The 14,187-nt window shown below is 40.7% G+C and overlaps 1 pseudogene; it reads right to left on the bottom strand.

The window, feature by feature from the left end:
* Positions 1-2,401: 2,401 nt before the first annotated feature.
* LOC148477192 (5S ribosomal RNA) lies at positions 2,402-2,520 on the bottom strand (annotated as a pseudogene).
* Between the last annotated feature and the right edge of the window lie 11,667 nt (positions 2,521-14,187).

Below are 14,187 nucleotides of genomic sequence, written 5' to 3'. Positions count from 1 at the left end.
TTTGCAAAAAATAAATAACAGAATGGAAAAAAATCGTTCAAATTATTGATGTGTGATGTAGAATCCTTGTATACAAATATCACACATCAACAGGGTATCGCTGCAGTGGAACACTATTTACGACAAGATCCACAGATGACAGATTTGTCTTGCAAATTCATTTTGGCGGTGATTGAATTTATATTACATCACAATTATTTTAGTTTTGAATCGCAGTTTTATTTACAGACGTACGGCACAGCTATGGGAACCAGGTTTGCTCCAAGCTTTGCCAACCTCTATATGGGGTGCGTCGAGGAGCGCTACATTTGGGGCGGTGGGTTCGGAGTGAGATATATAGATGATTTGTTTTTTATTTGAGATGGGGATGCACATTCAGTCAGTCACTTTATTGGTATCCTGAGTTTGGTTTAAAATTCACAAGCTGCTGTAATAATACCACAATCAACTATGGATATCATGGTCAATATTATTGATGATAAAATCTGTACTTCAACATACACCAAAAATGTAGATTGTAATAATTATCTTAATTACAAGAGCTGTCATAATAAGAGCTGGAAGCATAACATTCCCAAAGGCCAATTCCTGCGTTTAAGCAGAAACTGTTCTAATATTAATGTCTTTTTGGAGCAATCCAAAACCCTTTTTGGAGCAATCCAAAACCCTTTATGGAGCGTTTGGAAAACAAGGATATCCAAGAGGTTTACTAGATAGAGCACTTGAGGAAGTTAGCCAAATAGAAAGACAATAGTTACTAACAAAAGGAAGACAAGTAACAAATAAGGCTAAAAAAGAACTAGATACAAACAATATGTCTCTGGCATTTGTAACGAAGTATAATTCTTCAGCTAACGAGATCAAGTGAATTATAAATAAGAACTCTGTACTGGAGAAAGTGAAACTGATAAAAGAGCGACCAATGTGCTAATAAATACTTTGGTAAGGTGCTAAATGAATCAATAAATAATGTGCAAATATGCAAGACTGAGATATGTGCAAATAAACACAAATAACTGTGATATCAAAATGTTATAAAGTGCATATAGTATTATATAAATGACAAATATAAATATGATTATAAAAAAGGGTAATTTATTATAAATAACAGCTGACCCTAATATATAGGGCAGTACAATAATAATTAAAACTAAAAAATAGAGAAATGCATATAAAAATTAAAAGGTTAGGGATAAGGAATAGAGGGCTTATCTGGATCGCAATTAGGTAAGTTCATGTAAGGCTGGAACCAGGAGTCGCCAACGCGTTTCGTCCATATGGTGGACTTCTTCAAGGGATGTACCTCTCCTGTCTGGGACCTGATATATATACCCCTTCAATAAGGATGATAGGAGGTGCTTAGAATTATGACCACTTCCGTTTTTTTACTAAAAAAGTCATTCAAACATCGTGGCTAATACATAGTCAAGGTGAAGTTCATTTGTATAAGTAGATCGCTTTCCTAGTATGTGTTTTTAGATACTGAAACTTGCTTTTTGATTTTTTTTGCGGAGTAGACCTGATCGTCATGTGGTGTCCGTTTCGTCACTTCCGCCCTGTTTGATGCAGCCTCTTGCGTCACTTCCGCCCATGCACTCGTGTTTCACCGCTCGTCTATGCTGGATCATCATCTGTGTCATTTCCGCCCGGATGTGTTTGGTCTCTCGCGTCACTTCCGCCCATGTGTGTAAATGTTGTTATATTATTAGCGGCCATGTTGCTGCACCTTATTTGATTTTAGACGGCGGACATCTTGGTACTCCATTTTATATCGACATTATGACTTTAAAAATGCGATTTCCACAGGAAATGTCTAGCTGTATTTTGTACATATAACATCTATTGGTACCTACATAATACAATAAAAAGTAATTTTGTTAATATGTTCATGGGTACAGATTAATCAATATTCCCATATGCTTCTAATGTGTTATTTTTGATTATTCACAGGTATTATCAAATGCACAAAATTTATGAGAGAAGTACTAATAAATAATTGTCAGTAAGAGACAAGATAGTAGCAAATCATATATTACTATTTTCTAAAAAATTAAAAAAAGGGATAAATGCATACAATCTAATGATTAATATTTCCATCAATACACTTATAAATATATATTTTAAATATGTAAAAAATCTCAAAAACATATATATATATTTTCCATATCCAAAAGTGGGATCTCTGGAGGAAAGTCTTTGTAATAAAATCCGATATAAAGGGTCTTTATTCGAATCCTTCAAGTTAATCCATACAAATGATATCCGTTGATCCTTCTGATCCTGGGTCGTCTTCAAATTGATCACATTGGCAACTTAGTTGTCGAGTGAAATTAGTTTCATAAGGCGATGTTGGTCAAAAAAATGTTCGGATCATGACGGAATATTGTTCAGTCTCAATCTGGGACTACAGTACCTGGTATTCCCCAGAGGTCCCCCATCCGGGTACTAACCAGGCCCAACGTTGCTTAGCTTCCAAGATCAGACGAGATCGGGCATTTAAAACGAGGTATGACTGTAGATAACTATGAGACTTTGAATTACCGTCTGGATTGATCACAAAAAAGGGGCTATCTCATAGCTATCATTGAAGCCTCGTGGAGTCAAGGTATCAAGTTCAAAGATCCAGTACATTTCTCGTCTAGATAGTTTATTCGCCAGATCTCCTCCTCTTTCTCCAGTTTGTAGTTCAATGGCCTTGAAAGTTAGATCATCAGGATTGGAGTTATGATGCTGTAAAAAAAGCCTTGAAACCATGTGTCCCTCAACTTTATTTCTGATATTCCGGATGTGTTCCTGTATCCTCAATTTAAGTGGTCGTTTAGTCTTGCCTACATACTTAAGGCCGTATGTGCACTCTAAAAGATAAATAACTGATGTGGAATTGCAGTTAAGATGATGCTTAATTTTATATTCTTTATTATTCGAAGAATTATAAAAAGTTCTCCTTTGTCTGTGTACATATTTACAGACAATACATTTGCCACACTTATAACATCCTGGGCAGATATGAAATGTATTATGTTTTGGAGCGATAGTATTTTTTAACATGCTTGGTGCAAATATATCTTTCAGGTTTTTTGCTTTTCTAAAAACAATAGGAGGTTTCTTTGGGAGAGCTTCTTTTAAAACCGGATCCATCATTAGAATTTTCCAGTGTTTGGTGAGAGTATTTCTAATTTTGTTCTCATGGGCATTGAACGTAGTGATGAAGGGAATAATATTACTTTCCTCATTGGTATTTTTTTCCTTGTATACCAGTAGGTCTCTTCTCTCTAGTGATCGAGTCTTGGCAGCAGCTTCAGTCAGAACTCTAGTAGGATAGTCTTTTTCAATAAACCTGGTGCTATAGAGTTGTATTTGTTCTTCACAAACAGTTGGTTCGCTGCAATTCCTCTTGATTCTATGAAATGTTGAATAAGGAATATTCTCTTTCCACTTTCTGAGATGACCACTTTTGTAATGAAGGCAACTGTTGGTGTCTACCTTTTTTTTACAAAATTCTTTGTATGGATCTTTTTCCCTTCTCCTATTAAAATCAAATCTAAAAATTCAATGGAGATTTCATTTATGCAGGATGTAAATTTCAAATTCAGATTATTTTTAGCAATATGATTTAAAAACAAATTAAAACTCTCTTTGGGTCCTTCCCATATTAATAAAATGTCGTCAATATATCATTTATATAATATGATATTCTTCTTAAATGGGTTATTGTCATAAACATATTCCTTTTCCCAACATCCCATAAATAAGTTCGTGAAGCTTGGTGCAAAGATAGTCCCCATTGCAGTACCACAAATCTGTTGATAAAATGTATCTAAAAACTTAAAATAGTTGTGGTTTAAAATAAAAGCCATAATATCACATAAAAAAATCTTTGTGTGTTACTTATTGATGGATCCATCTCAAGAAATTCCCTACATGCATTGATCCCCTTTTACTACTCAATGCATGTACACAGGTGATTTTATATGAATTTTGAATATTAATTGTATATATATAATTTTTAAGAAAAAGTAAAGTGTATCTTATTGTGATTTTATATGAATTTTGAATATTAATTGTATATATAGAATTTTTAAGAAAAAGTAAAGTGTATCTCCCTGTGATTTTATATGAATTTTGAATATTAATTGTATATATAGAATTTTTAAGAAAAAGTAAAGTGTGCTTTTAGTTCACTTGGCGCTGTAGTCTACTATATTTACTAGGAACTCTGTACTCTTAAAAAGAGACAGACTTTTGGATAACGAACTTGAAGGTGGATGTAAGGTGGTTTTTAGGAAAGCTGAGAGCTTAAAAGATAAGTTGGCCCCCAGCTCTCTTAGGAATAAAAAGATCTCCATAGAGGATCCCAGCCTTACCTGCTTGAGACCAAAACCAAAAGGTTTTTTCAAATGTGGAAAAACAAAGTGTCATACCTGCGATCATGCAGACCATAAAAGCAATACAATTACCTCTTTTGTTGATAATAGTTCCTTTAATATGGACTCCTTCCTAAACTGCCAATTAAAATTTGTAATCTATGTTATTACACGTGGTTGTGGCATTCAATACGTGGGTAGAACTACCTGTACTTTACACACTAGATTTTTAGAACATAGACGCTGTGTGATGAAAAACCTTAAAACACATAGTTTACCCAAACACGTATCCCGGTGCCCCTCTGATGAATTCAAAAATATTAAAGTCAAGGTGATCGAACAAATAAAGATTACGTCAAGAGGAGCGGACAGATTTAGGTCATTATGTAGAAATTAGGCATTCTGGATATTTAAATTGGGCACTTTAGTTCCTAAAGGGCTCAATGATACAATAGAACTTAATGGAGTCTAATACTAACCCGACGTGATGGGGTGGTAATGGGATGTTTTGGGAATGATGATCGCCCCAGTTCCCTGGGGGTTCACCATCCCATATACATGTTCCAACTGTGACCTATCATATGTCGTCCCCCTTTTTTTCAGCTTTTTTTCTGGTTCTTACTGTATACCCTTAAGATATATATACTTTTGGTTTTATGTCCCCCTATATATGTGTATATATATATATATATATATGCAAAAGCAGCAGAAGGCCTCTCCACCACTTGTCTGGTGTGGTCACATCAGATGCGACCACACCAGGCTGGGCTTTCCATGACATGATCGCATCTGATGCAACCGGTTAGAGACGCTCTGCGGGCGGCTGTAGGAAGATAATTTTCCTGCAGCTACCAGTCTGAAAGGCACCTCCCGGCACTTCTGCACCTACGGATCCTCCCCCATTGTCTGCTGATCACTCCTGGGTGCAGTGATCAGCTAGCACAATGGTACCTCCCATCCAGCAGCTGTTCCTCTCTGCAGCCACTGGGAAAATGAAGGCAATGGAGCAGCTTCCCCTGTGTGTACCCAGCATCTGCTCCTCTCTGCAGCCGCTGGGAAAATGAAGGCAGAGGAGCTGCTTCCCCTGTGTATACCTGGAGGCTGCTCTTCTCTGCAGCCTCAAAGGTAATGTAAGCCGCTGTCCCCAGTGTATACTCAATGACTGCTCTTCTTTGCAGCTGCCGGGGAAATGAAGACAGAGGATCCGCTGACCCTGTGTATACACGGCGGCTGCTCTTCTCTGCAGCGGCCAGACTAATGTAAACTGCTGTCCCCAGTGTATACTCAGTGACTGCTCTCCTCTGCAGCTGCCGGGGAAATGAAGGCAGAGGTTCAGCTGCCCCCTGTGTATACCCAGAGACTGCTCTTCTCTGCAGCTGCCAGGGTAATATAAGCCGCTGTCCACAGTGTATACTCAATGGCTGCTCTTCTCTGTACATTGAACTGAAGGAGCCGCTCTGTTCCTGTATCTGCCCAGCACTGCTCTTCTCTGCAGCCACTGGTATAATGTGCTGAAGGAGTAGCTCTGCTCCTTTGTATGCCCGGCGGCTGGCTGGGGTAATGTAATGTAAAGTACAGAGTATGCAGCACTGTGAATGTGGACCGGGTGGAGGGTGCTGCCGGGCAGGCTGGCGCACACTGGGGGAGGAGCCATGGGTTCACAGGGATGGGGGGATATGTAAATGGAGGCTGCTCCCCAGTCATAGTAGGGATTGCCATCAGTGGGTTATAATCGATGGTACCATCAGTGGTTAATAGTGATGGTGTGTAAACATCAATGGTGTGTAACCATCGATGGCCAGCCCTACTCTATTAGTCAGTGGGTAATGCCAGAGGGCTAAGCTCTGTGTCTTGGCACCAGGTAGGAAAGAAAAAAAAAATCAGGGTTGTCCGTGCCATCAATGGCAGAGAACCATTGGCTGTTAACCATTGATGGTTTGTAATCATCAATGGTCGATGGCCATCACTAAGTCACAGTGCATACCTGGCGGCTGCAGAGAGGAGTGGCCACCGGGGTAATGTAAAGTAATCAGACTCCCTCCCCACACACAGTGTATAAACCTAGTAGTGTCTCTGCTACCCCACCCCCATGTGCTACGATTTTCAGATATATTGATTTTCTGATAAATTTGAATAATTTTATATTGATCAAGAATATCAATACAGGGGGGCATGGCCTGATCGCCATTGTGACTGGATGCATCCCGCTGGAACTCCTGGTAAGTTCTCCCTTGGTTTCTCAGCCTTCTCCTGTGCCCTTTGGTGGTGGCACAGTCCCCGGACACAGCTGAGCTGCCTGTAAAGTTCTGCAGTGTACTGGAGCGCACTTCTGAACTCCGGCCCGTGGGAAGGCCTGAAGCTGCTGCCTCAAGTAGAGAACTGCTGTGATCGCAATCATGTTCGCAGTGGCCCCTCCTCTGTGTCCCTGCTGCCTCCCATCAGCCCCTGGCACATAGCCCGCCTGGCACTTGCCTATGGGGACTGATCTACAGCCACTGTCCTCTTCAGGGTGCCGTTGGTTGCTCAACTAGGAGTCTGGTGAGTCAGCTCTGTCTGTGAGCCTCTGTGCTGCTTATGATGCAGGTGTTACCCTTCTGTTCCTCCAGTCAGTGTCCTCTTACCTACCCCACATACTGGCCCTTCTGTTTGTATCTAATGTATAAGAAGCAGTGTTTTATAATTCAGGTGGCCACCTGCACTGCTATCCATTTTATATTTAATAACTCCTATAGCCTGGCGTCCATCTTCGTACTCCATCTCTGCATACAGCCACAAGTGAAGGTGTTTAAGGAGATTTTTACAGCTTAACACCTTGCCTCTATTTCTGGGTACTATAGTCTCCTGATGGTAGGCTCTGCTCTTGGAGTCCAGAGAAACAGCAGATGGTTTAGCTTTTGCTACCTCCAATGTAATGCTGTTTCTAAGACAGATGTGAACTACAGTTAACGTTATTTCTCCACTCATGTTCCTCATGTATATCATCTGATCACCATATGCCGGCATAGTGAGCTCAACTTATTTCTCTTGCTGAAATCTGGTCGACGGTGTGCAGTAGATTTTGTGTTTATTTTGAAGGGTTACCTGAATCCTTCTCAATATGCCACCAAAAAGAGTTAAAGTTACTCTCTCTCCATCAGTAGCATTTTCTGGCCAAATAAGTCTTGTTCTTCCAACTCACCGAAAGGCACCTCATAGTCGTCTTCAGCTGCCAACCTGGGATCTGCAGCTGCATCCGGTTTACTGTTAGACTCTGGTGTGGACCCTAACTCCAATGCTCCATTGACAGTCGAGTTTCTGTGTCAGGTTTTAGCGGCTATCAAGACCAACCTTGTGCAGGAACTAACAGCGGCGATTCCTAATGTTAAATCTAAACTTTCACTATTGGATTTTGCGTTGATCATTTGGAAAGCAAAATGGAAGAATTAGTGACCTCACATAACGATCTTATTTCCGTGCATGATCACCAACAGTCTGAAGTGGAGATAATTAAGAATAAGATGGCGGATATGGAAGATCACTCTAGAAGAAACAGTATTAAAACTCGGGGCATACCGGACTCCGCCTCAAATTCAGAATTGGAAGACTACACTATGTCACTTTTTCACAAGCTTCTCTCTGATGACGATGAGGAAGACCTTCTCATTGGCCGAGTTCATCATCTCCCTAGGCCTAAATTCAGGTGAGATTCTCCTATTTTATTGGGTAATTTTAATTGGTTTTAGATCCCAAATTAGCTAAATCTCATCAACCTACTAATGTTTCCCCTCAATCTGGTCCCTCCTTTGCTTTCCACTCCATTTTGGCAGAATTTGACCTCTATTATCTATGGTGTGTGAGGAATCCAACTGGGCAGGATTACACTTTTTTTTCACCAGTCCACAACTCTTATTCCTGTGTAGATTTATTATTGACTGACAAGTTGATGTTAAAATATTCAAGTTTCTTGGACATACTACTTATTACATGGCCATACCACGCCCCTTACAATGGTTTTGGAATATATCTCAGCGCTGTATGCCACCTCAACCCTGGATATTGTCCCCCCCATTTGTTGTCAGATCCTATCACTAAACAAGCCATTGCTGGTAGTATAAAATTATATTTGGACACTGACTCCCCTTTGACACTTCCACCTTAACTTTTTGGTGTGCTCTTAAAGCATTTGTGCAGGGTTCTGCTATCCAGGTGGGGGCTAAACTTAAACGTTGGAATATCCAATTGCAGTCAGATTTAGAGGTCAAGCTTTAATAAGTGGAGGAACGTAATAAATTGAAGCCCTCTAGAGACCTTCACAAAGAGCTTCCTGCCATAAGAACCCAACTTGAGAAACTTCTCATGACTCGTACCCAAGCTGCCCCGAACATGCTGAGTGAGAGGTTTTTTAGCGGGCAGTAGAGCTAGGAGACTTTTGGCGCATAAACTTCGGAAGCATCAGGCTAGGAATAGAATCAAACACATTATTTCCCCATCGGGAATAAAGGTTTATACTCTCCTGACATCTCAAACCAGTTCAAAATTTACAAAAAAATCCTTGCCAGAGCAAGTAATGATGACTCCTTTGTGGGGTACTCTTAATCGGTAAAGATAATACAGTAAGAAATGATAATTATATTAAAATATCAAATTTTATTAGTATACTCATTAAAATACATAGGAAATAATTGTGAAGTGATGAGTTATTTCCTGCATATGATTAAGTATTAAGTATCAGTGAGTCCACAATTTACCCCTAATCACTGATGAATGAGGCGAATATATACTAGAAAGATACTCCTTAGTCAGAAAAGAAACAGATTTCCCCAGTGGGATATGTAAGGAGTAAGTATCTCTCAGTCATAGACACTTACTAGATATTTCATTCTGGAATTATACAACGGTATAAAGAATGGATGAAACACAAAATATAATCCTTGTTTGAAAGTATGCAGTCTTACCCTCAAAGCGATAAATATGTCATGTTAAGTGGAGCAAATGTTAACTCATACAAAACAAAATGAATGCGACATTCCACAGTGTTTTTAAAGGCATGTACGTGTAATCATCATTAGGAATGACCAGAAAAAAACAGATAATGTTGCCATTCTCAATCATATAACCGTTGGATGAATGAGTCGCAAGATAGTGTCAAAATGAGATCAAATCATGGAAACAATAGCAGGTGGAAAGTACTGAAGCAAGAATATATATAAGTATACTACAATTACCAATTCACACATAACAGGCAATTTCTGGTGGTTTAAAATAATTATCCCCTTGGTAACAGAAAAATGAAAACATATAATCAATTATGCTGTAATCATAACCAAAGCCATATTCATTGTACAGTCATTTATCTGTTTTTTGGCTGATATAAATTGTATTGCTAGTTATGTCACCTGCAAACATAAATGTATTAGTGCCACATTAGTATATTCTAGGGGTGTGCACCGGCCACTATTCGTGTTTTGTGTTTTGGTTTTGGATCTGGATCTTTCTTCGTGTTTTGGATCTGGATTGGTTTTGCCAAAACCACCCTTCCGAGTTTTGGGTTCTGGGTTTTGTGTTTTGGATCTGTATTTTTTTTTAAAAAAGCATAAAAACAGCTAAAATCACAGAATTTGTGGGTTTTTATGCTCCTATTCAATTATTAACCTCAATCACCTTCATTTCCACTCATTTCCAGTCTATTCTGAATACCTAACACCTCACAATATTGTTTTTATGGCCAAAAGGTTTCACCGAGGTAGCTGGATGACTATGCTAAGCGACACGAGTGGGCGGCACAAACACGTGGCCCATCTAGGAGTGATACTGCAGTGGCAGACAAGATGGCAGTTTGAAAAACTAGGCCCCAAACAGTACATACTGCAAAGAAAAAAAAGAGGTGCAATATGGAATTGTCCTTGGGCCCTCCCACCCACCCTTATGGTTGTATAAACAGGACATGCACACTTTAACAAACCAATCATTTCAGCGCCAGGGTCTGCCACATGACTGTGGCTAAAATGATTGGTTCATTTGGGCCCCCACAAAACAAGCTAGCAATTAATGTGTCCCTGCACAAACTGGCTCTACGGAAGCAAGATGTCGTCCTCATCCTCCTCATCCACCGATTCCTTGGATAAAACAGGAAAAAGGATTTAGGTGTCCCTGGACTGCTTACGGTCTTAGCCAAAGTTTTTGAACTTGACAGTAACTTTTTATGAACGCGCTGCAGGTGCCGTATAAGGGAGGATGTTCCTAGGTGGTTAACGTCCCTACCCCTACTTATTTCACCTTTACATATGGTACATATGGCAAGACAGTTGTTGTCCGGATTTGGATAGAAATATTGCCAGACCAAAGAGGTGGAATGTTTGGTATTCTGCCCAGGCATGACCGTGATGGGCTTTTTCATCCCACGGACAACAACTGTCTCCCCCAGAGCCTGATTTAAACAAACCACATCACCATCAGAATCCTCCTCGCCAACTTCCTCCTCAGCGCCAGCTACACCAGTATCCTCATCCTGTTGTACTTCAACAGTGACATCTTCAATTTGCATTTCAGCAAGTGGACTGTGGGTGCTCCTTTCAGCATTTGCAGGGGGCGTGCAAATGGTGGAAAGAGCCACCTCTTCCAGTCCAGTGCTGGGAAGGTAAGGCATCGCAACCGCCACCACACTTGGACTCTCCTTGGGGATTTGTGATATCTTCTTAGAACGCACAGTTCTTTGCTGTGCTTTTGCCAGCTTAACTCATTTGATTTGTTTAGCAGGAGGAGGGCTTCCATCGTCATGTGAAGCTGAACCACCATTCATGAACATACTAGTCATACTAGTATGACACACACTAGTCATAGGGAAAGACCTTAGCCGTTCCTTGCCACTCCGTGTCATAAATGGCATATTGGCAAGTTTACGCTTCTCTTCAGATGATTTAAATGTTTTTTTTAAGGTCATTTTCCTGAACTTTGCCATTTGGGATTGTATGTGGCCTCTACTATGACATTGGGCATCGGCCTTGGCAGACGACGTTGATGGCATGTTATCGTCTATGTCATGACTAGTGGCAGCAGCTTCAGCACTAGGAGGAAGTGGTTCTTGATCTTTCTCTATTTTATTTTTATCGGAGAAAGTTTGGTCCTCCATTTATGTTATATCGATTTGATATATACGTGCGGCTAAGGCGCACACAAACACAGAAAATATTTTTTTATTTTTGCTGGAGAGTAGTGCACTGTGGGTTACACCACCCTTTAAGAAATGAGCCAGCCGGCTCTTTACTTATGGGACACAGGCGCACGCTTGGCGCTGCTCCTTTGTTGATACACGTGCAGCCACAGTGCACACAATTCACGAACACAGAAAATATTTTTTTATTTGGTTTGGAGTGTACTTTGGGGGTTACAGCACCTTTTAACGGTCAAGCCAGCCGGCCCTTTGCTTATTACACAGGTGCACGCTTGGCACTACTTTGTTGATGCACGTGCGGCTACAGCGCACACAATTCACAAACACAGAAAATATTTTTTTAGTTGGTTTGGAGTGTACTTTGGGGGTTACAGCACCCTTTAACGGTCAAGCCAGCCTGCCCTTTACTTATGACACAGGGGCACGCTTGGCACTACTTTGTTGATGCACGTGCGGCTACTGCGCACACAATTCACAAACACAGAAAATATTTTTTCATTTGGTTTGGAGTGTACTTTGGGGGTTACAGCACAATTTAACGGTCAAGCCAGCCGGCCCTTTACTTATGACACAGGGGCACGCTTGGCACTACTTTGTTGATGCACGTGCGGCTACTGGGCACACATTTCACAAACACAGAAAATATTTTTTCATTTGGTTTGGAGTGTACTTTGGGGGTTACAGCACAATTTAACAGTCAAGCCAGCCGGCCCTTTACTTATGACACAGGCGCACGCTTGGCACTATTTTTTTGATGCACGTGTGGCTACTGCGCACACAATTCACAAACACAGAAAATATTTTTTTATTTGGTTTGGAGTGTACTTTGGGGGTTACAGCACCCTTTAACGGTCAAGCCAGCCGGCCCTTTACTTATGACACAGGCGCACGCTTTGCATTACTTTGTTGATGCACGTGCGGCTACTGCGCACACAATTCACAAACACAGAAAAAATATTTTTTTTAGCACTTGGGGGGAGCACCCCTGACGGACAGAGCACCCCCTGGACAACACTACAGCACCCCTTTAGGACTGGGACACTGCACAGGACTTTGGAGTGGATACAGCCCCTATGGACAACTGACTGCACAACACAGTCCAGCCAGCCCCTATGGACTTTGAAGTAGTGGACACAGCCCCTATTAACAACAGCAGCACAGCATAACACAGCCAGCCCATATGGACTTTGAAGTAGTGGACACAGCCCCTATGGACAACAGCAGCACAGCGCAGCAGAGCACAGCACAACACTACTCTGCACTACACTACACTATACTACACAGCCCAGCCAGCCCTAAATCCCACCCTCCCTCTTCACTGTCCACAGCCGAGTGAGAAAATGGCGCCGACGCGGGTACCTTATATAGGAACCAACACCCACGATACCCGGAAGGCGGGATGATGACGTTTTGCCTCGATTTCAGATCCGAGTCAGGCGGGAAAAGTCGAGCCTGACTCGGATCGGCCTCGGATCGGGGGGGCTCGGGGGGTTCAGATTTCAGAAATCCGAACCCGCTCACCCCTAATATATTCATACGTAAATAGGGTTGCAGAGCTTAAAACATAGTTTCCCTGTTTACCAACATGACATATGATGCTAGTATATATTACGTTTCTCTGAAGTGGAGTGGTTAGATTAAAGTGAGTCACATAAGTGTCTCTCCACTTCTGCTGTCACTCATAAAAATGAGTGAAGAGAAAGTGAGAGAGACTAGCGTCTCATGAAACAACAGTAAAGTGTCAAGACTGCTAAGGATTTCAGGGGTGTTAGATTAACTCTGTTCCCATAGGCATTGCAAAGATACAATGCACCCAAATCAGTCAGATTTAACACCAGAAATAAAAGAAAGGAAATATACATGTTAATGTATATGCTGGGGTTTGGTACTGAGGTTTCTGACAAGGTTTGTGACAACTTACATATTGTTTTAGATGCATTTAGTGCTGCCCCTTATTAAAAATTGATTACTAACAAAACTGATGCTTTGCCCATTAATCTTGACGACTCTGTTATCTCTACTCTGTGCTCTAACTTTTCTTATAATTGGCAAACTTCCTCTATTCAGTATCTTGGTATACACATACCCCAAGTCTCTTCATCTATTTTAATATTAATCTTACTCCTTTAATTGAGGCTTTAATTAGTTTCACTAGAAATTGGTCTTCGTATGAGATTTTGAGGTTGGGACATTTGGCTGCGTTTAAAATGAACTTGCTCCTTAAACTTACTGTATGTATTTTTTCCACATTATTCCCTTAATGTTCCCTAGTAAATACCTTGATAAATGATGTTATATTTTATTCCATTATCTCTGGAAAAATTGTCCCCCAAAATTTGCACAATCCAGAAAGATTCTTCCAAAAGAAGCATTACCAGATTTAGTTCTATACCAAGAGGCATGTTTATTAGCTCAGTTTAGGGATTGATTCCATCAGCCTTTTGAGAATTGATGGGCCCCTCTTGAACAAGCTTTTTGTTCCGAATTCCCAATAGTGGATTTACTGTGGACCCCGAGGCACTTACGCTCTCACACCTCTTTGTTATTGCCCTCTATCAAAGTTTCGTTACAGGTTTGGGATAGATTGGTTTCCCGAATCCCATTGTTTTCTCTTCCAACAAATGTTCTTTCACTTAGGGCAGTGGCTAAACTGATCTCTAATCTCAATGTGTC

The sequence above is a fragment of the Taudactylus pleione genome, unplaced genomic scaffold (genome assembly GCF_031769625.1).
Source record: "Taudactylus pleione unplaced genomic scaffold, aTauple2 ptg000737l, whole genome shotgun sequence".
Taxonomy (NCBI): domain Eukaryota; kingdom Metazoa; phylum Chordata; class Amphibia; order Anura; family Myobatrachidae; genus Taudactylus; species Taudactylus pleione.
Note: the sequence above shows the minus strand (reverse complement) of the source record. Positions and strands in the feature narration are given on the sequence as shown.